The following is a 27,241-nucleotide window of genomic DNA, read 5'->3' on the forward strand; positions in this document are numbered from 1 at the left end:
TTTATAGCAACACAAAACAAAGACAAGGAGGTATTCCAGAAGAAGGCATTAGCGTCATAGAGATGACAGCTCCATGCTTGTTGCCCCTGAAGACTTTCCAGTGGGACAAGATGTGGAGGTAAAGACAGTGATATTGATGGTCCTGACTCTGTGTACGCATAGGCTAATTTGTGTGTTTGTGTCTTTGTTTTTAACAAAGACATTTAAAAAGTGAAAAGTTAAAACAAAAAATTTAAAAATAGAAAAAGCTTATAGAATGAGAAAATAAAGAATAAAGAAAGAAAATATTTTGTATAGTGGTACATGTGTTTGTTTTAAGCTTTGTTATTACAGGAGTCAAAAAGGTAAAACATTAAAAAGTTTATAAAGTAAAAAAGTTACAAGAAGTTTACTTTTTATTGAAGAAATAAATTTTTGTTTTATAAATTAACTGTAGCCTAAGTGTACAGTGTTTACAAATTCTATGGTAGTGTACAGTAATGTCCTAGGTTTTCACAGTCACTCACCACTTTCGCCGACTCACCCAGAGCAACTTCCAGTCCTGCAAGCTTCATTCATGACAAGTGCCCTGTACAGCTGTACTATTTTTGTCTTTTATACTGTATTTTTACTGTGCCTTTTCTATGGTTAGTCATGTTTAGATATGCGAACACTTACCATTTTGTTCCAGTTGCTGATAGTATTCATTATAGTAACAGGCTGTACGGGTTTGTAGCCTAGGAGCAATAGGCTATACCATACAGCCTAGGTGTGTTGTAGGCTGTAGCAACTCAGTTTGTGTGAGTACACCCTATGATATTCACACTATGAGGAAAATGGCTAATGATGCATTACTCAGAATGTATCCCCATCATTAAACAGTGTTTGACTGTACATCTAGATAAACTACACTGGCTGGGAGAGGTGGCTCATGCCTATAATCACAGCACTTTGGGAGGCCGAGGCGGGCGGATCACAAGGTCAGGAGATTGAGACCATCCCGGCTAACATGGTGAAACCCCGTCTCTACTAAAAATACAAAAAATTAGCCGGGCGTGGTGGCGGATGCCTGTAGTCCCAGCTACTTGGGAGGCTGAGGCAAGAGAATGGCATGAACCCGAGAGGCGGAGCTTGCAGTGAGCTGAGATCGCGCCACTGCACTCCAGCCTGGGCGACAGAGCGAGACTCTGTCTCAAAAAAAAAAAAAAAAAAAAAAGATAAACTATGCACATGCAGGCAGACAATATGAAAAATACACATTCTGTCTTGAATATTGTTTTCTTAAATTTTTTTTATTGAAGAATGATAAACATATATAAAAGTAGACAAAATGTAAATGTACAATCCAAAGAACTATCAAAGCTAACACCAACATAATCACATCCCAGGTCAAGAAATAGAACATCGTCAAATCCCCAAACTACTGCCCTGGCGCCTCTTGCAGTAAGCCACTTCTCTCTCCTCGTTCCTGAGTTTTAATACTATAGATCATTTTTTTGTGTGTGCCTATTTCTGAAGTTTATATAACTGGAATTGTATTCTTTTGTGTCTGGCTATTTTGGTTCAAAATTCCGTTGTTGAGATTATGTTTGTGAGTGTAGCTGTAGTGCATTTTATTGCTCTATGGTATTTCATTAATGTCAGTGTCCCCCTGGTCATTTGCTCACTTCAGTGTGGATGAAGTCTGTTTTCAGTTTGAGGCTATAATACATTAAGCTGCTATGAATATTTTGAAAGTGTCTTTAGGTGCATACGTCCATGCAGTGCTGTTCAGTAGATGCTAGGAATGGAATAGCTGGGTTATACATCAACTTTAGTAAGTACTGTTTTTGCAAAGTGATTGTACCAATTTGCATACCCATGAGCCCTGGATAAGAGTTCTTATTATTACTTAACATGCTCAACCAAAACTTAGTTGTAAGTCTTTCATAATTTTAGCCATTATAATGCATGTTTAATAGTGTCTCATTGAGATTTTATTTCAAATTTGCCAGATTAATAATGAGGGTGAGTACCTTCCACATTAGTAGTTATTTGTATCTCTTTCTGTGAAAGGATATTCTTTTTGCCCATTTTATGATTGAATTGTGTGTCATTTCTTATTGATTTGAAGGGATTATTTATTCTATATTCAAATAATTTGCTGTTTATATGTGTTGCAAGTGTCTTGTTACATGATTTGATTTATATTCTCAGTGATGTCTTCTGCTAAGTAGAATTTTAAAATTTTACTGTATTTGAATTATTAATCTTTTATGGGATATATCTATGTATTCCTACACACATTCATTTAGGATTTAAGATTTGTAAATTTCTTGTCTTTCTTTCTGCCTTTGTTTTAGAAACAGGGTCTTGCTCTGTTGCCCTGGCTGGAGTGCAATGGTATGATCATAGCTCACTGTAGCCTTGAACTCCTGGCCTCAAGCCATCCCCCTACCTCAGCCTCCAGAGTAGCTGGGATTGCAGGTGAATGCCACCACACCTGGGTCTGGGTAATTTCTTTTTCTTTTTCTTCTTATTTTTATTAGAGATAGGATCATGTTATGTTGCCCAAGCTGGTCTTGAACTTCTGGCCTTCAGCAATCCTCCTGCCTGAGCCTCCCAAGTAGCTGGGATTACAGGCATGAGCCACAAGTCCTGGCAGATTTGTTCATTTCTTTGAATTATTATATATTTTTAAGTTTATCTCCATATATTTGACTTTTTGTGTGCTTACAACTGGTATCTTTTTAAAATTTCATTTTGTAATTGTTGTTGTTGGTATATAGAAATAAAAACAATTTTCATATATTGACCTTGTCACCAGCAAATTTTCTGTATTTACCTATTAGTCGCAACGTGTTATCTGTAGATTCTGTTAGATTATTTGCATTCATTAGCATTGATTATGTAATGGTATACATTGGAGCTCATTTCATATTAGTAAACACAAAGCTGGATAATTCTTTTTAATGGCTAGTGAGTATTTTGTTAATATAATACAGGTCAGTGGCATGGTTAGTATGGAGACTGTAGAGTCAGACTTCTGGGTTTGACTTATGGTTCCATCAGTTATTATCTGAGTGACCCTATTAATGTCACCCATGTCCCTATGCTCCACCTTCCTTCAGGGAAGACTCATGCATATGTGTTGCTCTTACCAACACTATTTCAGTGAATGCTCTTGAGTATGTTCCTTGTTTATATGTTGTGTATAAATGGGTGTGAAGTTCTATATTTAGATATTTCTCTGAAATGGTTGTACTAATTTACACTCATATCAGCTGTTTGTAAGAGTTCATATTGCCTCACATTTTTGTCAACACTTGGTAATGTCAGCCTATGAAGGGTTTTGAACCAAGAAGATTTTGAAAATCTTGTCAAACATTGGCAAATTAAAAAAATAATAAAACAGTGTCTCAATTTTATGAGACTGACACACTGCTGGCTGTGCTAAGAGGTCTACATAGCTCATTAATTTTATAATTAGCACTTTTATGGTTACTAATGAGTTTTGGAAACTTTCCATATCCTTGATAGATATTTTGCTTTCTGTGAGTTGGCTATTCATTTTTTGCCTTTTTTTTTTTTTTTTTTTGAGACAGAATCTCACTGTGTCACCCAGGCTGGAGTGCTATGGCACGATCTCGGCTCACTACAACCTCTGCCTCCTGGGTTCAGGTAATTCTCCTGCCTTGGCCTCCCAAGTAGCTAAGACTACAGGGGTGCGCCACCACGCCTGGCTAATTTATTTTGTATTTTTAGTAGAGATGGGGTTTCACTATGTTGTCCAGGCTGGTCTTGAACTCCTGACCTCATGATCCGCCTGCCTCGGCCTCCCAAAATGCTGGGATTACAGGCATGAGCCACTGCACCCGGCCATTTTTTCTTATCAATTCAAAGGAATTCCTTCAACGTATTGAATACTTATCCTTTTTTTTTGGTTACATAGATTTTAAATGTCTTCTTTCAGTTTGTCATTTCTTCTTGTTGTTCTTTTTCTTTTTTGATGGGGTCTCACTCTTGTCACCCAGGCTGAAGTGCAGTGGCGTGATCTTGGCTCACTGCAACCTCCACCTTTTGGGCTTAGGTCTTGATCCTTCCACCTCAGCCTCCTGAGTAGCTGGGACCACAAAAAATACAAATTTGTATTTTATGTAGAGACGGGGTTTCACCATGTTGCCCAGGCTGGTCTTGAACCCCTGGACTCAAGTGATCCACCCATCTCAGCCACCCAAAGTGCTAGGATTACAGGTATGAGCCTCTGTACCTGGCCCAGCTTGTCATTTCTTTCCTACTTTGTGTATGCTGAACTTTGTTGTACAGAAATTACTTAATATTGTGTATTATGTTTTGTTCATTTTCCTCTTGTATAAAAAAGTCCCTTCTCATCTTAAAATCAAAAGATAATCTTGCATACTCTATTCTCAAAACTTTTAGAGAAATGCTTTTCACATACGTATCTTTAATGTACCTGGAGCTTGCTTTTGTGTATGGTTTGAAGTAGGGACTTAATTTCATTCTGTTTATTTTCCATATGAATAACCAGTTGTCCCAGAACAATGTATTGAAAAAGTCTTCATTTTCCCACTGATTTGCAAGCCCTGTGTCTTAGATCAGCTTTCCACAAATGCATGGCTACGCTTCAGAGCACTTTCCACTCCTTCTTTATCCTTGCACAAATTCCACATTATCTTACTGGTAGGATTTTGTAATACAATTCTTAGGTATCAACCCCCCTCTCTCTCCACTATTATTCTTCTTTAGGAATATCTTGGCTCTTTTTGGATCTTGAAGTTTTCATTACTGTAATTGTATTAGTCAGGGTTCTCTAGAGGGACAGAACTAATAGGCTAGATTTATATATGAAGGGGAGTTTACTAAGGAGTATGGACTCACACGATCACAAGGTGAAGTCCCACAATAGGCTGTCTGCAAGCTGAGGAGCAAGGAAGCCAGTCCGAGTCCCCAGACCTCAAAAGTAGAGAAGCCAGCAGTGCAATCTTCAGTCTGTGGCCAAAGGCCTGAGAGCCCCTGGCAAATCACTGGTGTAGGTCCAAGAGTCCAAAAGCTGAAGAACTTGGAGTCTGATATTCAAGGGCCAGGAGCATTCAGCGCTGGAGAAAGATGAAGTCTGGAAAACTCAGCAAGTCTGCTCTTTCAACGTCTGCCTGCTTTATTCTAGCCATGCTGGCAGCTGATTAGATGATGCCCTTGGAGATTGAGGGTGGGTCTGCCTCTCACAGACCACTGACTCAAATGTCAATTGCCTTTGGCAACACCCTCACAGACACACCCAGGAGCAATACTTTGCAGCCTTCAATCCAATCAAGTTGACACTCAGTATTAACCATCACAATTACATTTTAGAATTTTAATAGGATTTGTGCTAGTGGGTTGTCTGTGATTAGCTGTCTCTCAGAACAATTGTCCTCCCCCACCTGGGACCCCTTCCTCCTTGTTGCTTTAAAATGCAACCCTGGGGCGAGTCTAAGGGAATAGAGGGGCTTTGCCTCATGGTGGGACTGGGAAAGAATGTCTGCTGGGGACATGAACTGCAATTTGTCTCAGGCAATCTGGCCAAGGGAAAAGGGATCCACTCACATCCACTGACGGACTCCAAGATGCACTTTCCAAAGGGGCATCCCCCCATTAGAAAGGATCTCTCGGTGCTAGAACCTTACACTGAATGAACACTGGGTGAGCAGCCCCAGGTCAGTTCAGGTGTGAATTATGTTGAGTGACCAATCCAGGTACGAGGATAAAAGGCTGCGGCAAGACTCACTGTCCCAGTGCTGTTTGGGATCACCTGACTTAAGACATCCAGAGCATGGTGGCTGGCTGTCTTCATAGGAGAATTTAGAGTGAGAAAGATGGGGTCTGAGTTCCCCAAAACGTGTGGTTTGTCCTGTTTGAGCTTCCGCCTCCAGATGCATCACATGTAGGGATTGGGGACTTTTGACCAGAATGAGGAGGAGAGAACCTTCCTCCTTTCTGGGGAAGGCAGCCAAACCTGTTCATCCCCTGGCCATCAGGCTGCACCAGGGAGTGGCCCTGGCCCGTTGCCATCAGTTGCCAGAGGGATACTAGAGATTGTCCACTGGACGACTGAAAGGAAAACTCTAAACTCTCACCCAATCAGGTGGTGGCAGTCAGATGTCTTTCCACTAGGACATTCTGGCCCGCAGGGGAGTAGCCCCTGTCCGGGACCGTCAGTTGTCTCTAGCCTTGGACGCTGTCCGCTGAGAGGTTGCAGCTGGAAAAGAGGAAATGGGAAGAATAGGGGAGAGTACGTGGCTGGCTGGGGCCGGCATTGCAGGGGGTAAAAGAATTTACTGAGACAGTTGTGGGTAAAGAAAGGTAGATTTATTAGAGAAAGTACAAAGATATATTAAAGGGTGTACGAAGATACTTTAAAGGGTGCAATAGGCAGCACAGCAGAGAAGGGGCTGTCTGCTGAAAGACAGAGGCAGGGGCTGGAGGGTGGTGCTGAGGAGCTGTGTGCAGAACGAGGTTGTGCTGCTGGGGCTGTGTGTGGAGCAAGGTATTTGGGAACAGGATGTTGTACCAGTGGGTTGTCTGTGATTAGCTGTCTCTTAGAGCAATTGTTCTTTCCAACCTGGGGCGCGTCCTCCTTCTTGGTTACTTATTTTATCAGGACTCCACGATTACCACAAATAGGCCCTCAAGCTATTTTGTAGTGATCTCCCCAACACTGTGCCCCAGGAACCACCCCATTTCAATCACCATGATTTAGTTTTGTTTGTTCTAGGACTTCATGTAATGGAGTATGGTATGCTTTCATTTGCATCTGGCTTCTTTTTTAACTTTTAAGTTCAGGGGTACATGTGCAGGTTTGTTACATAGGTAACTGTGTGGCATGGGATTTGTTATTCAGATTATTTCATCATATTAAGCCTAGTATCCGTTAGTTATTTTTCCTGATCATCTCCCTCTTCCCACCTTCCACCCTTCTCTTTTTTTTTTTTTTTTTTTTTTTTTGAGACAGTCTTGCTCTGTTGTCCAAGCTGGAGTGCAGTGGCTCGATCTCTGCTCACTGCAACCTCCACCTCCTGGGTTCAAGCGATTCTTGTGCCTCGGCCTCCTGAGTACTTGGGACTACAGGCACCTGCCACCATGCCTGGCTAATTTTTGTATTTTTAGTAGAGAGGGGGTTTCACCATGTTGGCTAGGCTGGTCTTGAACTCCTGATCTCAGGTGGCCCACCCATCTCGGCCTCCCAAAGTGCTGGGATTACAGGCGTGAGCCACCACGCCCGGTCATACGTGTCTTTTTTTTGTATACAAATGTTTTCACTTCTCTTGGGTAACACCAAGAAATGGAATAGCAAGATCTTATCCAAGTGTATGTTTAAATTTACAAGAAATTGCCAAAGTGTTTCTCCAACAGTTATAGCCTTTTACATACCCACACACAAAATATAAGAATTCCAGTTTCCTCACATTTTTTTATTTTTAGCCATTCAAGTGGGTGTGTAGTGGTACTCAAATGTGGTTTTAATTGCGTTTATTGAATAAAGAAAGTTGTGTGTGTTTTCATGTGCTGATTTGTTATTCCTATAGCTTCTTTTGTGAAGTGTTTGTATAAGTCCTTTGCCTGTTTTTAATTGGATTGCTTGTCTTCCTACTATTCAGTTGTAAGAATTCTTATTATATGCTTGGTTCAAGACCTTGGTCAAATACATAAATATCTTTTCCAGTATGTGTCTTGTTTTTCACTTACTAAAGGGCATATTTTGAAAAGTAGAAGTTTAAAAGTTAATGAAGTGAAATTTATTACTATCTTCCTTTTCTGTTTGGTGCTCTTTGTACTTTTTGTAAGACATGATTGATTGCCTGACCCAAAGTTGCAACGAGTTTTTCACGTTTTAAAAGACATTTTATAGCTTTGGCTTTTATATTTGTCTATGATTCATTTAAAATTAATTCTTAGGTGTGGTGAGATTCAATTAAGCTTTAACTAAAAAATATTCTTCAGTTGTTCCAGCAGCAGTCACTGAAAAAGCTACCTGTTTCCTATTAAATTCTCTTAGCAGCATTGTTGAGAGTCAATGATGCTTTATGTGAGGGTCTATATTTGAATGCCCTGTCCTGTTCCATTGACCTGTATTGTCTATCCTTATGCTAGTACTGTATTATCTTGATAGTGGTAATTTGTTATTTTCTCTTTTTTTTCTTGGTTGTCCTGGCTAAAGCTTATCAGGTTTGCTGATCTTTCTAAATAGTAAACCTTTAATTGTTTCATTGATTTTTTTCTATTGTTTGCCCATTTTCTATTTCATTGATTTCTGCTCTTACTGTTTCCTTCCTCTACCTATTTTAGAATTAATTTGTTCTTTCATTTCTAGATATTTGTGTGTGTGTGTCTTTTGACTTTGGTCTTTCTTGTTTTCTAAAATAAAGCACTTAAGACTATAAATTTCCCTTTAAGTCGTGATTTAGCTGCATTTTACAGGTTTGGCAGTGTGTTTTTATATTTCAAAATATTTTCTAATGTTCCTTCTTATGATTTGTTCTTTGGCCCATAATTATTTAAAGGTATGCTGCTTAACTTCCAAATGTTTCTATATATTTTTGAAAATAAATTGTTTGCTTTATATATATTTGTGTATATATAATAATCTCATCAGTTATTTATGTTCAAATATTTCATAATTTTTAAAAGAATTATAGAAAGAAATGTCATGAAATATCCTTTCAACTATGATGTTGAATTTTCTGTTTACCTTGTAATTCTTTCATATTTTTCTCATGTATTTTGAGGTTATAGTATCTACCTGCTGATTGAGAAAAAAAGTTATCATTGCATAATAACTATATTTCTTCCTCTTAATTATTCTGTACTACAATGTATTAGGTCTGATTAATATCTCCATACCAGATTTCATTTAGTTAATCTTTACCTGGAATATATTGTTGCATATTACTAGTCTAAAAAATGCACTCAATCTCTGCTTTTAAATTTAGTCCAATTTGTGTATTTATATTTATTGTAAATGCTAGTATATTTGCATTTATTTTTAATATTTAATTTTGATTTGCATCCACCCAACTGTTTTCTCTGTTTCTTTTTTTTTCATTTTCTTCCCTATTTAGTATTGGAATACACAATACCAAAAAAAGCTCACTTCTTTAGAAATTGTATTTTCTGTTTTTCTGTTAGAGGTTAACCATAAAATTGTTGCATGTCTATTTGCCTTAAAAATATCTAACATTAATGTATATGTCTACACTCCCTATATTAAAAGAGTTTTAACTGCGTTACCTCTGAAAACTTCTTTCTTGTCTTACAGGTAATTGATATAATTGAATTTGTCTTTTTCTATGTTTACAAAAAACCCATTATTAATAATTTTTGTTTATACTGCTGCTGCTGTTATATAGTTAATACTTTTTAAAGTCTTATCTACAACTTCAGTAACTTCTTTGCTCACCATTCCTTTCTGTATTTCAGACATTCTTTATAAGGTTCAAATTCCTTATACCTGAAATATATGCTTTATTACAAAGAGTTCTTTTTTTTTTGAGACTGGGTCTTTCTCTGTCACCCAGGCTGGAGTGCAGTGGCAAAATCTTGGCTCACTGCAGCCTCCACCTGGGCTCAAGTAATCCTTCCACCTCAGCCTCCCGAATAGTTGGGCACAGGCATTCACCACCATGCCTGGCTAATTTTTGTATTTTTTGTAGAGAAGAGGTTTGTCATGTTGCCCAGGTTGATCTCGAACTCCGAAGCTCAAGCGATCTGCCCGCCTCAGCCTCCCAAAGTGCTAGGATTACAAGCTTGAGCCACCACACTGGGCCGGAATTCTTTTATGGATAAACACCAGTCTTTTATTTTTCTTTTTTCTCTCTTAGTTTGAAAATATAGCCCTTTTGCTTAGCTGGGTATAAATATCGAACTGAACTTTTCTTTCTCAGTACATTCATTGTCTTTACATTTTGTTTTAGCTCTTCAGTAGTCTTCCCTTAATCTAAAAATCAGTCCTTTGAAAGTAGTTTGCCTTACCTATTAAGGTCCTCTGTTTTACTGTTTTTCTTCTTCTGGTTAATGTTTACCTAGTTATCTGTGGATTTTAAAAATTTTACTTTTTATAGGGTATTTTGTACTACTGAATCTAAGAATTATGTATTTTTTCTATGTAAGGAAAATTCTCCAAGATAATACTTTTAAATATAAGTTTTTCCTCATTCTTTTTCAGTTTAAAAACTTTATATTAGCCATACATTCTATTTCCTATTTTAACTAACATATTGTACTCTCATATATTCCATGTCTGTTTTTATTTTCTGCTAAATTGTAAGTGATTTTTCTCTGATTAATATTCAAATTTACTGATTTTCTTTCCAGCTTTATTTAATTGACTATTTAGTTCACTCAATTAGTTTTTGACTGCAATTACTAAATATCTTTTAATATTCAAATTTCTACTTTATTTACATGTATCTTTATTTTTATAGTCTACTAATCTGGGATTTTTATGTGTTTGATTAATTCTTTTATATTTTACTCATTTTGGACTCACTGTATTATCTCTATATAATCAGGTAGTCCATATCTGATAGTTCTACTGTCTGTACTTGAATATTTCTTTCTACTAGTTTTGGATCAGCTGGTTGAATTCTAGTTTTCCATGTTCACACTCATGTTAGGTTGAAGTCTGTGAAGAGGGAGTTTGAGAGAGCTTTTTTTTGATTTGTTTTGGTTTGGTTTTGTTGTTTTTCAGTCTGTGCTTTTTGGGTGCTACAGGTATCTCAGCACCTCAGATTGCATTTGCTGTTGATGTCTTGAGGTAGGAATTCCCAGATCATACTTGAAATTTAAGCTGCAGGCCCATTGTGTTTGTAAGTTTCCAAGAGATTTTTTGGACCAAAGCCCAGGCTAAAATAGGCAAACAGTGTTTGTGGGTATTCTCTATCAGTGGGAATATTCTTTTCTCTTTCACTCTTTTATTGTGTTTTCATCTAAATGATATGTGTGGTTGGCCAGGTGCAGTGGCTCAAGCCTTTAATCCCAGCACTTTGAGAAGCTGAGGCAAGAGGATTGCAAGAGAAGCTGGGGCCAGGAGGTCTAGGCTTCAATGAGCTATGATTGCACCACTGCACTCCAGCCTGGGCAACAGAGCAAGACCCCATTTTTCTCCAAAAAGAAAAATAGTATATGTGGAATTCTTTACAACAATTCCCCAAGGCTTTTTTGCCTGTCCCCACATGTGGTTTTCTTGGTTATTGAGATGAGCAGAATCCCTCAGCCAGTTGCAGCTTCAATTCATGGGCATAACCATGTTTGTCCCTCATGATTTTCTTTGTACTTTTCTGTTCAGTTACTTATTGATAGATATCCCACACATGCACACATACACTCATCACTATTTGTATACATTTCTAAAGATTTTATTCTGGGAGACTTTTCAAGGGCTCACTCAAGGCTTCTTTCTACTGACAGAGGAAGAGAAATGAAGAGTGAAGCTTCTCTGCTTGTTCGTGGGATTCTAGTGTTCCTCCTGATACAGAACAGGGGCTCCTGGCTAAACCCCACCCTCAAGCCTGGAACTTTGGTGCTAGGTGAAAACAGCTGACCCCATTTTTCCTCCCAAATGATTACCTTTTTGGCCTGCCCCGCCCTATATCCTGTGCCCTTAAAAACCAGACCAGTTGGCAGAAACAAACAAGAAAAAGCAACAGAAGCGGCTGATGCAAGAGGTTGGGGAGGCAAGCTGCTGAGCATCGGAGACTATGGATGGACTTGGTTAACTTCAGATGGTGTGGCTTCAGGGAAAGATCACCTTCTGCACCATCTCCTTTCCAATTCCCCATCCTTCTGAGAGCCACTTTTAACACCCAGTGAAATCCTCCACATACACTAGCCTTCAAATAGTTTGTGTGACCCGATTCTTTCCAGACACCAAATAAGAACTCGGGTGTCAAAAAGTGTAGGTGCAACTGGCTGTCACCCTGACTCTTCAATGAGCTGTTGACACTTACTTGTCCATGGACTGGAGGCTGAGTGAAACGAGCCATTCCAGTTCCTGCCCACGAAGGGGGTCAAGGTCAAAGGAACAATCCCGTCTCCCTCCTAGAATGGGTGGATAGGATTTTACCATTTTGTTTGGAGCTGCCATCTCCTAGGCTAGCTAGTTTCTTGCAAGGGAATCAAGCTTGTAATCCCTTTGTGGTCCCCTCAAGAAGACCCAGTGTGAAATAGTGTTACACTTATAATCCATAAAGAGAGAAGCAACAGCTGCTGTGGATCAAAAAGCCTGGTTCTCTGGGCAATTTGTGAATGTCCTGGTAAAATAAAGTCACTTCAGTAACTTGTGAGAAGGACCAATAGAACAGATAAGACAGCACACCAATCACCTCATCTAACATTTGAGTAAGAGAAAAGGGCTGAACCACAAAATAATTATTTTGCTATACACTTCTTCCTTAGATGTGCCTCTGGTGTCTTGGAGAGACTTCTGTTATATTACACAGCGTGGTTACTCTGATTCACACACCCTGAATCAGATCCTTTTAGTTATTTTTCTCCTTTTTTTTTTTTTTTTTTTTTGAGATGGAGTCTTGCTCTGTTGCCCAGGCTGGAGTGCAGTGGTGCGATCTTGGCTCACTGCAAGCTCTGCCTCCCGGGTTCACACCATTCTCCTGCTTCAGCCTCCCAAGTAGCTGGGACTACAGGCACCCACCACCACGCCCAGCTAATTTTTTGGATTTTTAGTAGAGATGGGGTTTCACCGTGTTAGCCGGGATGGTAGTTATTTTTCTCTTTAAGGTTCCTAGTTAGAGTGGTGGTTCTTACAAGCCGCACTCTCTTTGCACTAAGTCAAAATGTGCATTAGTTGCTGCGTTTAGAAGTTATTAGATATCTTCTTGCATTCACAGAATCATTTTTATTAAGTTAACAATATTCGGTTAACAACATTATTTTTCCATTTGAAAAGTCTAATAATATTATTCAATGGGACCCTTGCTATTATAAGAAAATAGCTGTCTTATGTGTAGACTTCAGTAACAGGATGTCCCCACATGTAAGGACGATGTGTAAATGTGTGGCTTGGGTTATGTAAGAGGGGAGCCATCAACCATTTGGTATTCTAGGTTATGTCAATCTAAAGATATTTGCGTGATGGAGAAATAGGAAAAAAAAGCTCAATTTATTTTTCCTCTTTATATCAATAGCAGCAGGTGCCATTTTCAATCAACCTAGAAGGCTTTGATTTCATATGGAAATATCCATAAGTGAAGGTGTAAAATGAGTTAGGTAGTGGAGTATGAACATTTTATCAAGAAGACAAACGGTGTTAATGCTCATCTCTCCATTTATTCATTTTAGATAGATTTATTTTATGTGTCAGGCACATAGCCATTCTATTAGGCACAAAATGTACAAACATGAGTAATCTGGCTCTTTCCTCAAGGAACTCATGGTTTGATAAGAGAATACACGCACACACTGTCTGTTATCTATCCATCTATTTATTACCTTTGTATTTATCTGTCACTCTCTTACACACACACAATAATCAGGAAAAAATTTACAGATGATTGAGCTTAATGGAGTTTATCAGTCAGGCAAGGAAGGAAAAAAGCATTCCAGGAAGAGGGAACAATATTAATATAGTGAGATGTAGCCAGTGAAAATAAAAGTAATATTCAGAGACACTGAGGTAATTTGAAATTTCTGAAGTATAGAGTGCATAAGGAAGAGTAGTGGGAATTCAGACTAGGACAAGTAGAGGATTAACCCATAAAGGGCCTTGGATAATATGCTATAGAACTGTTGACTTTAATCTTCCAAATAACCAAGATTCTCAATAATATAAATGAGAGAGACCATATAACACCACTTGAATTCATCTCACTTGTCCTTCACTCTATCTCAGACATGTACTTCCAAGAGTGGTACTGGACCTGGTCAATAATTAGCACCCCTATAAAAGTCAAACTTTCATGTATATTATTCTTACCTCACTTCCTATAATGACAGCTCACTCTTAGTGCAGAATTCTTCCATTGCCACTCGAATCCCTTACTCCACTGGTGTTATTTAATTGGCCCTTACCTGATTTGATTATGTCCTCACTGCCCTCCTTACTCAGACTGAAGCTCATTATCAATCACTCTTACAATTCCTTTGCATATACTTTCAATCTTGTTTTCAACTTTCTTGCTTGCACTAGCTTGGAAAACCTACAATCTGGTTAAATTCAATTTTCTACCTACTTCTATGACTGGTGTCAGCTTCAAGTCATGATGGTGAATCTCAAGTGGACTGCTTGGAATCATACTGTATATATCCACAGGCTATTCTCCAAAGGAGATCATTTCCAAATTTATTTTACTTTGTTTATTTTTAAACTTTTAGGTTCAGAGGCACATGTGAAGGTTTGTTACATAGGTGAACTCATGCCATGGAGGTTTGTTGTACAGATTATTTCATCACTCAGGTATTACACCCAATAAAAACAGTTACCTTTTCTGCTTCTCTGCCTCCTCCCACCCTCCACCCCCAGGTAGATCCCAGTGTCTGTTGTTCCCTTCTTTGTGTTCATGAGTTCTCATCATTGAGTTCCCACTTATAAGCGAGAACATGTGGTGTTTGGTGTTCTGTTCTTGTGTTAGTTTGCTAAGGATAATAGCCTCTAGTGCCATCCATGTTCCCAAAAAAGAAATAATTTACTTCTTTCTTAAAATAATTTTAACGTTTATTAAAACAAGCTGTTTTATGTTTTAGTGTGGGTACTACTTTTTTATGGCTGCATAGGATTCCATGGTATACATGTACCATATTTTCTTTATCCAGTCTGTCGTTGACAGATATTAAGGTTGATTCCACGTCTTTGCTGTTGTGACTAGTGCTGCAATGAATATTTGCATGTATGTGTCTTTATGGTAGAATGATGTATACTCCTCTGGGTATATACCCAGTAATGGGATTGCTGGGTGGAATGGCAGTTCTGCTTTTAGCTCTTTGAGGAATCACCATACTGCTTTCCTCACCAGCATATATTATTTCTTGACTTTTTATTATTATTATTATTATTTCTTTTTGAGATGGAGTCTTGCTCTGTCGCCCAGGCTGGAATGCAGTGGCGTGACCTTGGCTCACTGCAAGCTCCACCTCCTGGGTTCAAGCAATTCTCATGCCTCAGCCTACTGAGTAGCTGGGATTACAGGCATTCACCACCATGTCCAGCAAATTTTTTGTATTTTTAGTAGAGACGGGGTTTCGCAATGTTGGCTGGGCTGGTCTGGAGCTCCTGGCCTCAAGTGATTTGCCCGCCTCTGCCTCCCAAAATGCTGGGATTACAGGTGTAAGCCACCACACCCAGACTATTTTTTGACTTTTTAGTAGTAGCCATTCTGACTGGTGTGAGATGACATCTCATTGTGATTTGATTTGTATTTCTCTAATGATCAGTGATGTGGGGCTTGAATTCATATGCTTGTTGGCCACGTGTATGTCTTCTTTTGAGAAGTGTCTGTTCATGAGGAGACCATTTCAGACCTTCTATTTTCATACCCCAGTGCCTCCTTCTTCCTCCCCACTCTCAGCTTGGTTTCTATCTCACTGAAAAATTGAAGCAATCAAGAGAGATCTTCCGCAGACTCTCACTGCTCATTCTCTGTCTTCCATACTTGCAAACTCTGCTTTTCTGCATGTTACTGTGGATGGACTTTCTGTGATAATGTCTAAAACCAATCAATGTCTCTACTTTGCTTGTCCATCCCATGCCATTTCTTTGTTCCTTGTAATAGCTAACTTCCTATGTAAGTCTTCTTCTCCCATTATTTTAGAAGTAATGCTTTTATCAATTTTTTCCCCTCACTTCTCCATCAAAATTGCTCCTAGGACTCACTAATGACTTCATGTTTGTGCCATCCTTGTTGGTAGGAGATGTAATCATCTTATCTGACTTGGTAGCAGCACTGGCAAAATGAATACTCATTTTCCCTTAATACACTAGATTTTCGCATGGACTAAAACAAACAGATGTCCTTTCTTTCCCTCCCACTTCGCTGAACTTCTTGGGTTCCTTTGCAGGCAAAATAGAGAATGAATTATTTTTCTTAATGAAAGACATAAACTGCATATTTGCATGTCAGGAGAATAAGCCATTCAGGAGTTAAAAGTAATGATACAAGAAAGTGTGATGATTAATTTTCTGTGTCAACTCGACTGAATTAAGGTATATCTAGGTAGCTGGTAAGAGGTTACTTCTGGGCATGTCTGTCATTGAGGTTGCTGTAAGAAGAGATTACCTTTTGAATATTAAGAAGACTGAGTAAAGAAGATCTGACCTCATCATTGTGGGCAGGCATTATCCCACCTCTGATGGGCCCAAATAGAACAAAAATGTGGAAGAAAGGCAAAATTTCTTTCTCTCCTTTAGCTGAGATATCTATCTAAGTTTGCCCTTAGGCTTTGGAGCTCCTGGTTTTTGGGCCTTCAGACTTTGGAACTTACACAAGTCCCTCCCACTCCCGGCATGGGTTCTCTGATTTTCAGACCTTTATACTCGGACTGAATCATGACACCAACATTTCTGGGTTTCCAGCTTGCAAACAGCATATCATGAAAACTCTTGGCCCTCATAATCATGTGAGCCAATTCCCATAATAAGCTTCCTCATATGTTTATACATATCTTATTGGTTCTGTTTCTCTGGAGAACCCTGACTAATACAGAAAGCAAAGAAATAACAACTTTCTGCAATGTCTATGAGCATACCAAGAGGGGATGAGATTCAGGACAAATTGAGGTACTGGTTTTGGATAAGACCACGGCAAATTCATCTAAGTTAACAGGTGGAAGAGTAGGTTAGGCAGGTGCAGATTGGAGTAAGTAGTAGGTGTGGTGGTGAGACTCTGTTAAATGTCACCTTACGGTGGCTCCATTTTTCTGTGTGAGTGTGAGTAAAGTCATTAACTAAAGGTGTGGGTGGGAGGCATGAAGGAAGAGGTTTGGGATATGAGCAGGTATATGAAATAATGAATCGGCATTTCTGTCAACTTTAGAGAGACCTGCTGAAATCCCCAAATTCACTGTGATTCTCCAGGAAGTTACCAGGGGCTAAGCTAATGACATGGCCAACAGCAAGTGTGCAAGATGAAAGTGGTTTATTAATACTCATACCATTGAGGATTCCAGGAAGGAAAGCAGACTCACCAGCTGGAGGTGGGTGGTCCAGAACAACAGGGGAAGTGGCAGGAAACAAAAGGGAAAGAATGTATGCATTAATTAGGGAGGGACATTTATTTGTTTATTTGTTTGTTACTTTTCATTATTTTGAGACTAAGATTGAGATTATTTTTCTAGTTGTGTAATTGCAACCTTAATAAAAATAAAAGACTGATGCCTTTGATATTTTTCTTCCAAATAAATAGATACAAAAAAACAACAAAACCAAATACTTGTAACCTTAGTCTGGGTTCACCATTCTCCCAGCTCTTCATGGGAGTTTCCATACCCTCCCAAATAAACTTCGCCAAAGAAAACCTCACGACATCTAGCAACGGTATCTTTATGCCTTCATTTCCTGCTATGTAAATTTCTACTAGTACATTTCCTACTAGTCACCATATGATTGGGTTTTGGTCCCAATCAGTACTTGCAGATATCACCAAAAAGGGAATCTGCTTTTCTTTTTGTATCACAGCCTCTGATGAGGGCCATTTATCAACCTAACCCATATGAGTTATGGGTGTTGGTTAGGGAGACAACGAACTGGAGAGATGCAAGTGGTAAACGTTGCTGGGACATCCCTGGAGCTGACAAGCAGTTGTCACTTAGACATTACAAACTGGTGAGTCCTTCTGATTTCAGTCACCTGGGATTGTGGAATAACAAACCTACATTTATGTCTGTACCCAGTAGAATTTAAGCTCCTTGAGGATGAGCTTCTTTGCCTATCTTTTTGAAGGACCAGTATCCGGTATAATGCTTGGCACTATTTGGCATTCAATAAATATTTGTTGGAAAATCAATTGCACGTTTAAATCATTATTCTCATAGAGTTTGTAGGGATTGCAGAATTGGTATGCCAAACAAACAAACTGGTATCAAAGTAACTCAAATGCTTATATTTTTCAAACACTGTAATATTAACCAAGACTGTTGTTTTTGAGGACCCTTGTTTTTGATATAAACTCATGTCAAAGTGTTTTATAGAAAAATGTTTTACTCTTTTTCATTTTCTTCACAAAACTGAGAAATCCAAGAGGTGAATGAGTGTCAGTTATGGCTGGATCTAAGGCTTCATGGTGCCACTACAGCTTGATGCCCTCTCCCTTTCTGGCTCTGCTTACCCTGCCTGGATTTACTCTCAGAAGAGCCATCTCTATGTGGTGGTGTGAGTGAGGGCTGCTTCAAGTCCCATGCTGCCATCTTCCTTTCCACCTTTGATCCCAAATCTGAGCCACTTCTTGGAATGTGGGTAAAGAGGTTAAACTAAAGAGGAAAATGCATCATCTGCATCAGTGGATTGAGAGAGGGCAATTCTGGGAGCATCTAGAGATGAATTCTTTCTGTTCTCTCAAGTATTTAAAGGATTCAAATTCCTCCAGTGCACATGCTCTTTCCTTTTACAGGGATGACTTCCATAGTGGGTGTGTTGGATAAACTCTTACTTAGTGTTCAAAACGCTGTCCAGCTTTCACTTTCTCTGTGAAATTGTCTGCATCAGTCTGGGTTTACTGAGAAAGTTCACTACAAGTATTAGAGAAATAGAAGATTTTATCTAGGAATCTACATATAGGATTTAATGTAGGAATTAGAATTTATCTGAATATGGTAGGATCTGGAATACTGAGAGATTAGAGTCTGGGAGATTGGAGAAATACTCAACATGATGTCAGCCTGGAGGAAGCTGCTGATCCTGTAGCCTGCCCAGCAGGAGTTTGTGGAAGGCTCTGGAAACCTGCTGCATCAGACACTATAAAATGCCAAGCTTCATGGTTTCTGCTTTCCCTCTTCCCAGTCTTCTAGGTGTTCGTTTCAGTGACAAAATCTAACCTGGCGCTTTTCAAGACAAGTGGTTTCTGAGAAATGTAGTTTCTAGCTTAGAAAGAACTGACAGTGATGTCACCAGACTGACAGCTCTCAGTCCCAAAGCACTGCCATGGTGGTGAGCTGCCTCCAACCCCTCAGCCAATCCCCACAACCATGGCTGAGGCTGGGCTTCCTCTGCTGTAGCCCCATGGTTATGTGGGGGCTTCCTTCGACTTCCTTCTGTGTACTCCATAAACCGTTTGGCTATTTCATCTTTTATATTCTATTCTAATTATTTATTTACATAAATGTCTTCCTCTCAGAGTTGTGACTATAGAAACTACTTTCTTATTCATTTTCATGTCTTCAGAATCTGCCATGTAGTAGACCCATAAACATTTCCTGTTGAGCTAAAATACTGTAATAAAAATATTTCAAAAATCAGAAAGAAAGGACCAGATATCTATAGATAACAGTTAAACGAAGGCATGAGGATGCCATTGCCAGATGTTGCGAGGTTTTCTTTGGCAAAGTTTTATTTGGGATGTTATGAAGACCCCCATGAAGAGCTGAGAGAATGCTGAACCCAGACTAAGGTTACAAGTATTTGGTTTTTTTGTTGTTGTTGTTGTTTTTTGTATCTATTTATTTGGAAGAAAAATATCAAAGGCATCAATCTTTCATTTTTATTAAGGTTGCAATTACACAACCAGAAAAATCTCAATCTTAGTCTCAAAATAATGAAAACTAACAAACAAATAAACAACAATAACACTGTGTTCTTACCTGAAAGAATATTACTTTCTTAGTACTGCGATCGTTAAACTTAATTCCTGAGAAAAACAAAGATGGCTGACTTGTCTTTAGGTATTTGTTCAGCATTATGTGTTTTACTCAAACCAGTTGGGTCATCCACGGGATATCCTACATGCCCTTAAAACTTCACTTATTTAAGGATAGGACAGATTAACAGTTTGTCCTATCTTTAATTGTTTTGCAAAAGCTATTTAAGATACATCTGATAACACATGTATTTTAATGCCAAAAATCCCGTGCCACCTTCCTTTGAATGAGTCTCTTTGTCTTGGAGTATTTATCCTTTTTGATACTGCATTGTTTTAGAATTCAGAGTGTTGAGTTTAATTCTGAATTCTGTCAGTAACTTGGCAAACTTTGTCCAAGTCACTTTTCTACCTAGTGCATGAGTATAAAAATAGGCATCTAATCTCACTCTATCAGAAAACCTACAGTAATGTTTTCAAAGCACTTTGTATTCCTAAGGCAAAACTCTCTATATAAACCCAGTTTCCTTCTTTCTAAAAATGAATTGAAAGTTAAAAAAAAAAGCTCAAGTATATCATGAAAATTCTTTTCCCTTCATAAATAATTAAAATGACATTTTGCATGAGACACTCTAGGGTCCACTGAATAAGCCATTAACTCGTTGTTTAATGTTTGCCCCCACAGGTGCCTTAAGAGCAATACTGGCAGCATGCTGAAGTATTTTTCTTACTTACTTTTACCTATTGCTTTCCTTTTAATTTTTCATATATCATGTATAAAATAACAGTTCATTAGTAAAAACAGAAAAAAAACTAGAGGGATATTTTCCCCATTCTTTTGAGGAATTCGGAGTTAATTGCTCATACTTTTGTATTTCACTATGAACAGAAATCTTGCACCCTGTATGGCATAGACTACAAGGATTTAAATCATATCGTATGATAATACTCTTGCTTTAAAACCATTCCAGAAGCATATGCATTTGCAGGAGGCTGGCCACTACAAAATTAAGACAAAGAAGAGGAAATTTTTAGGTATCTTACCTCAGCTAGGGAAAAAAAAAAACAACTTAGAACATAATCCAAGTAAATACTATTTGCCTACTTTAAATCCCTACCACATGCTCGGTATAATGCACAAAATATTTTGGGTGAAGGGAGGTTGAAGAAGGAAGAGTAACATTTCAAAAATGTGAAGTTAAAAAGAAATTAAAGATCGTCCTTCTAGTTCACTTTCAATATTGTTCACAGTTCACTTCTTTTTTGATCTAATTTGAAATTTCAATCTATTGTTTCCTTCACATTTATACAATTTAATGGTCCCTTGTCTTAACACTTTCTTTCATATCCTCTTAGGATTCTAAGATTCATCACCCCAGCCATTCTTTTCTATGTATGCTAAACCTCCTGCTCCATTTCATCTATCTGGCAAAATCCCAAATCTTGCAGACATCCAAGTAGAACTGCCTGATTTATTCTCATCCCAAAGTAGGCCACTGTATAAGAAGACTCCACTTTAGAGACTACGAATGCCCCCCGCCCCCCACCCAGTGCTTTCGTAAAAGGTCTATGTTTCTTGTCAGGGCTTATAGGACTAGGGGCATTCTATTTCCAAAACTTGGCTACTTGGCAGTTTCCTAAAACATTCTAAAGATACAGTAGCCCTTAGAAATAAGTTCTAGCATTCTATAGCACTGTAGGATTTCTGTAGTTAACAATAATATATTACTATAGTTGACAATAATATCTGCTATATAGATAATATATAATAGTAATATATTACTAATACTATAGTTAACAATACACTATAGTTAACAATAATATAGTTTCAAATAGCTAGAAGGAGAATATTGAATGTTTCCAACACAAATAAATGATAAATCTTTGAGATGATGAATATGCTAATTACCCTAATTTGATCACTATCCATTACATATATGGAAACATCACTATGTATCCCATAAACAGGTATAATTATTATGTGTCAATTAAAAAATAAAATGAAATAAGTAGACAAGCATTGGAATGCAAACAAATAAAATAAAAATAAAATGATATACCTCAATATACCCAGGTCTATTTTCCCCTGGATATTCAGCCATTCTGCCCACAGGCCCATTGCTCTTCTCTTCTATATGATGAAAAGCCATTCTGCTGTATTCACCATCTGTCTTCAACTTGCTGACCAAAACCCATCTCAGTGCTCAGCAACCAAAGTGCCATTCAGCCTACAAACCCAGCCTCTTTAGAATCCATTCAGAAGCGATCCTTTGTTACAAGATCATGTCCTTGGTTATTAGGCGGTGGATGGGGTTAACTTTGCCCTTGAAGTAGCTTATCAACATATTTCTTTCAAAAAGTTTTCTTCCCCAGAATAATTCCGGTGAATATATATATATATTTCCACTGTCTGATTCCACTGCTGGCTCTTCCATTCTGACAAGTGTTGTGTGTGGCAAGTTATGTGATCGAACTGATTACGTTCAATTCAAATTCATATTATTCAAGACTAATTGGATCCTCACTGCTGCTCCACAAATCTCTTTACTTCTCTTTAGCTTTTGAATTCTGAACAGTAGCTGTCCTAAACTATTTTATTCCCATCAAGACCTGACTTGCCTCTCATTACATGACTTTCTCTTCTATTTTAATAAAATTACCAAGACTATCTAATGTAAGCTCCTTGTGCTATGCCTTAGAATGTCCTCGTATTTTCTGCCCTTCTCTGTTTCAGAGGAAAAATCATCAATTCTTACTTTGAAGATTATTGTTAGTGTGGTAACAGTGTAGCAGTCCATCTGTTTGATGAATCTCAAGATTCCTACAATTTTACTCTGAATTGTGAAGAGAGTAAATTATCAAAGTTGATCTTAGGTTTCCTGTTCTTTTTGTTGCATTCTCATCTCTCTATTCCGTCTTCCTAATTTGCTTCCTGCACTTCCTGGGTTTAATGACTACTTATTTCTTTTTTTTCCTTCCGTGCTCCCAACTTCCACTTTCAGGCTCACAACCTCAAAATGCTGAAATCTTACTTACCATTGAGTTCCATCCCTTTAGCTAGCTCTCTGTCTCATCATATTCTTTGCAGATTTGTCTATCTCTTTATTTTTACCTCCTTATCTGGAGGAATTTTTTCTGCCTCTACCACATACCGCTGAGTGTTAAGGTTATCACTAGGGATAAAAATATGTGAATGAGCTATATTTCCCATTTACAAGGAGTCCTATTTGGAATAAATCATTTTTTAACTAGAAAATGGAAATGAGGAAACTAATGATTAATGAGGCATGCTGGTCTCAGGTGCTTCATTGAGCTGATCTTCCATTCTCGTTTGATCAGTAGGTCACATTCTGATTACCTGAAGTTTCCCCTGATAATTTCTTAACTGGAAGAGTAAGGCTACTTTCTTGTGAATTTGTAATGCCAGTACTATTTATTCAGCATAAATATTGAAAATGTGCTATTTTTATAAGTTAAGCTAACATATTTTCAAAGTTTTGGTTTTGTACAATTTTGTTGGTCACCATCTGTATGCACAATATGCAGTAGACTAGCTCTATCACCAACTAGTAACATTCAGTATAGAAAAATTCTACTTCTTCCTTTTGCATCCCAGACAACCACCTGGACCCAAGAATCTTCATGCCTCTGACCTGGCTCCTATGGTACTTTACCTGGGTCTGAATGGGCTTTAGTTTTATTGGTTTGTAGTTTTGTTTTAAACTGCAGAGTAGACAGTTTTCTTAACTTCCACCTATTAGCATATAACCCTAATAAGGCTATATGCTTGTATTCTGACAAAATTTTCCATGTGGCTATATTATTATGTAAATTTTTACAGTTATCATAACATGCCAAGTGGGTAATTTCCAAGATATAACATGTTAATATCGTTAATGAATCAATTTAGACATGTTGGCAGAAACATAAGAATAATATTGTTGGACATGTCAGTTTTTCAACATCTTTAAAAGCATATCACTGATTAAACCATAGTTTCTTAGCCTAGTGGGTCTTTGGATCACAAAGTTACTCATAGATGGCCTTCAGAAGACCAGGTGTTGGTGAAACCATTCTAAGAGTTTGCAACAATGTCTTTATGCATGTTTATATATATATATATATATATGGTTTAGAAAGAGGGTCTGTAACTTTTCTTATATTTTTCAGTGGGATATGAGACCTTTCAAAATGTTAAGAACCTTTGACTTACTTTTACTAACTTCAAAACACTTTTGAATGGAGTAAACAAATATGATTCACAATCTTTTGATTTATTGTTTATTTCTTAAAAGATTTTTTATGTGAAATTTCAAGAATATATTTTAAAAATATATTTGACTTCTAAAATTATATTCACTTACTTCTAAGGTAGAATACAAAATTGAACTAAGCATCTGACATATTCACCCCAGGAATTTGAATATAAATTGCTTCATAATATTGCCTAAGGTATTGTATCCTAATGGTAAAATGGCAGAATAGAAGATATTGTTAATTTTAACAAAATTAACTTTGTGCTTTGTGAGTGTTTTATATTTCTTTATATATTTGCCCCAGGATATTTCTAGATGAAACAAAGTAGCTCATTTGCAGTCAAGAAGGATGGACTCTGAGCATCACCTGGCAGTCCTATTGGTTGAGATTAAATAGCTCAGCAGCGTTTCTGAAAAACATTAGATGCTCCCTTGGGCACATTTTGAATTTCTGCTTTTTGATTTTTAAAATATATGTAAACATAAGCATGTTGATTATAAAAATACCTCTGAACTCATCTTAATGTTACTGCATATAAATTATTTTCAAATCAGGTGTTCAAAACATTTACTGGCCAGAGATAGTGCTTGTGCTTAAAATCATGTTTGTGCATACAAATTAAAAGTATCCAGACGAAGCAATAATAAGAGTGCACTTCTCATTTAACATCAAAGTCTCTTCTGCCTTGCTCAATTAATTGTCAATGAATGCAATTTTATCATAGTTAAAATGAATTCAGGTCTATTTCCAGGTAGTAATAATTTTGGGGGGCATTATAGAAATTAATGTTCCTCAAAAACTAATGAATAATTTCTAAAGAATCATTTGCATAAAGGATGTTTGAGTCTTGTGGCCAATATATGTTGTATGTAACTAATTCACTGGTCCATTTTCATTATTGCATGTAGCTATGAGGTGACAGGCGTGACCACTCCAAATGGCCAAGCAAAAGGCTAACTGATTGAGCAGTCATTTAGCAGCAGTTCATCCAATGATCACATTGTGTTTTTCAGTAAGGTCTGTCAACAAAATAAAGAAAAGAAAGGCAGGAGGAAGGGAAAGTCCACCAAAATAGTGGCGATGTTGTTTGAACTTAGGCTTTGTTCTACCATAAACTTACTCTTCTTGAGCCTTGTTCATTTCTGCATTTTAACAGTGTACTATGCATTCAGATGAAGTCTTGATCTCACCATAAGCCTGTATGGAAACAGGTTCATTATATAACACATATTTTTATATTAGGAGAAATAACTTTCCAACTTTTCATTTGTTTTGATGTCAATGTACGATAAGAAACTCTTGCCTGTAAGTAGAGCTATTGTGTTGCTCTGCTGAAAGTTACTGTGTATAACAGTTTTAATATGTTAAATTTGTTTGACTTATTGGTAGGGCCCACCAAATAAAGACCATGCAAGAGAGCATAATTCTTAGCAGACAGAAGATCCATTCATTATTTCTACTATAATTACAGTGAAAACATTATTGATAAATCAAACCAAAATAATTATTCTTTGAAAAGGAAAGGATATTTGTAGCTTTCTAATGCCACGGAAGATGCTGAGTGTAAAATGTTCACTTGCTCACTCTCAAATGTGCTGGAACAATCCAGAAATATCAAATGCAACTTTCCACATCATTTCCTCCACCAAACTTCGTTTCCACCATCAACAGTGGTGAAATTATAGGCCTTCAAACACAACATATGGAACAAAAATCATTTTATCAGAATGAGGATGTAACATCAACTCCCCACCCCAAGCTCAAGCAAAAGAAAACAAAATAAGGAGTTTTTATAGCTTTGAAGACAATCCACAGGAGGTAAATTTCCCCCATAGCAAGACCCTACTGGAAAGTGTGTGCTAAGAAAGCATTTCAATTACCAGCTAGCTGAACATGATTCACAATTTTCAAATATACTGTTTTTCCAGTTCTCTGAATATGTAGAAAATTACATGAAGAAATAGCTATAGAAAATAAGAATGCCAAAGTCAGCAGTTGAAAATAGAGAAAGTAATGTTGAATAGCTTGTTCAAATAACTTAAACTTATTGAAACCTCACTAATACATTATCTTGGTGGACTCCATTTTTGAAGATAATACAACCAACTGATGTCATTGTGAGCTGCAGGCCTCCAGGTACCTGGAAGGACCTGGATGGAATCAGGAGTCTTTTTGACTGTACATGTGAAGAATCTTCTGGCTTGGGGAAATGGTTGTTTTGGCTTATTCTCTGCCCTTGAAAATGCCCAAGGCTTTTGCTAAATGTGAATGACCTCATTTCTGATTGCTGTGTGCCAGGTCGCTGTGTCTGCTGTTGTTATTTCTCCAAAGTGGACAGTTAACTCCATGTTCTTTCAAATTGAGTTTTTGTATTCTTAAAGCTTTCTTCAGACTGCTGTGCTTATAGCCATTGCAGGGCATTCTCACAGCAAAACACTTCCACAATCTTACTAAATATAATAGGAAAAATATAAAAATCACTTCATTTGCTACACCACACAAAGTGTGAGCATTTGCTTAAAAATATCCCTAAAGAATGTTGCTGAATATTTGCATCAAGAAAAATCTCTTTAATTACCAAATAGCAAAACAATGGTTTAAACATTAAAATAGCACCCTAGGTTAGCAGCAATCGGAATAATCCCCCAAAGAGACTTAACATTCTCACTAAGATAGACAAAAATGCTGCTATGACAAAATGATCGTGTCTACATTATAAAAGAAAACAGAGACAATGCTTAGTTTGCAGGCTTGAATTCTGGAAATATACATAATCCAGTTTATAAGAAAGCAATATAAACCAGTATGCAGAGTTTTAGTTTAGCACTTACAGAGGGATGAGGTGTAATTTAGTGGGTTTTCTTATTATTCATAAAAATAAACTGCTCATTTTATATATGTAGGGGCTTTTTGAAGTCATCAGAAATCATTTGGCTTCTCATTTTTAAAAAGGTTTTAGATTTGATTATCTGCAAGATATTTTATCATATTTCATTACTATGACTTTAAGTTCATTGCAGACTAAGTGGGAAATTAATTAATATGTGCAAATAATATATTACAATATTTTAAGTAATTAAGTATATCCATGGTTTGATGCTTTTTTTGATAACTGTGTTTAAAATTTTATATGCCCAGCATCATTAAGAAGAGTTCAGGAGGGGTTATGTTTTGTGTAGTCACATTATAAAATTCAAATTGTGTTGCTCCCCCCTGCCATTCCCACTCAGTTACTA

General features: G+C 37.5%; 1 long non-coding RNA gene across 1 annotated transcript in view; it reads left to right on the forward strand.

The window, feature by feature from the left end:
• The window catches only part of LOC100592945, an 82,270-nt gene that overhangs the window by 27,725 nt on the left and 27,304 nt on the right, over window positions 1-27,241 (forward strand). The window contains exon 3 of the long non-coding RNA XR_004030871.1: window positions 2,322-2,465. This is a non-coding gene — a long non-coding RNA (uncharacterized protein C9orf85). The remainder of the gene's footprint in view (window positions 1-2,321; window positions 2,466-27,241) is intronic.

This window comes from Nomascus leucogenys, chromosome 7b (assembly GCF_006542625.1).
Source record: "Nomascus leucogenys isolate Asia chromosome 7b, Asia_NLE_v1, whole genome shotgun sequence".
Taxonomy (NCBI): Eukaryota; Metazoa; Chordata; class Mammalia; order Primates; family Hylobatidae; genus Nomascus; species Nomascus leucogenys.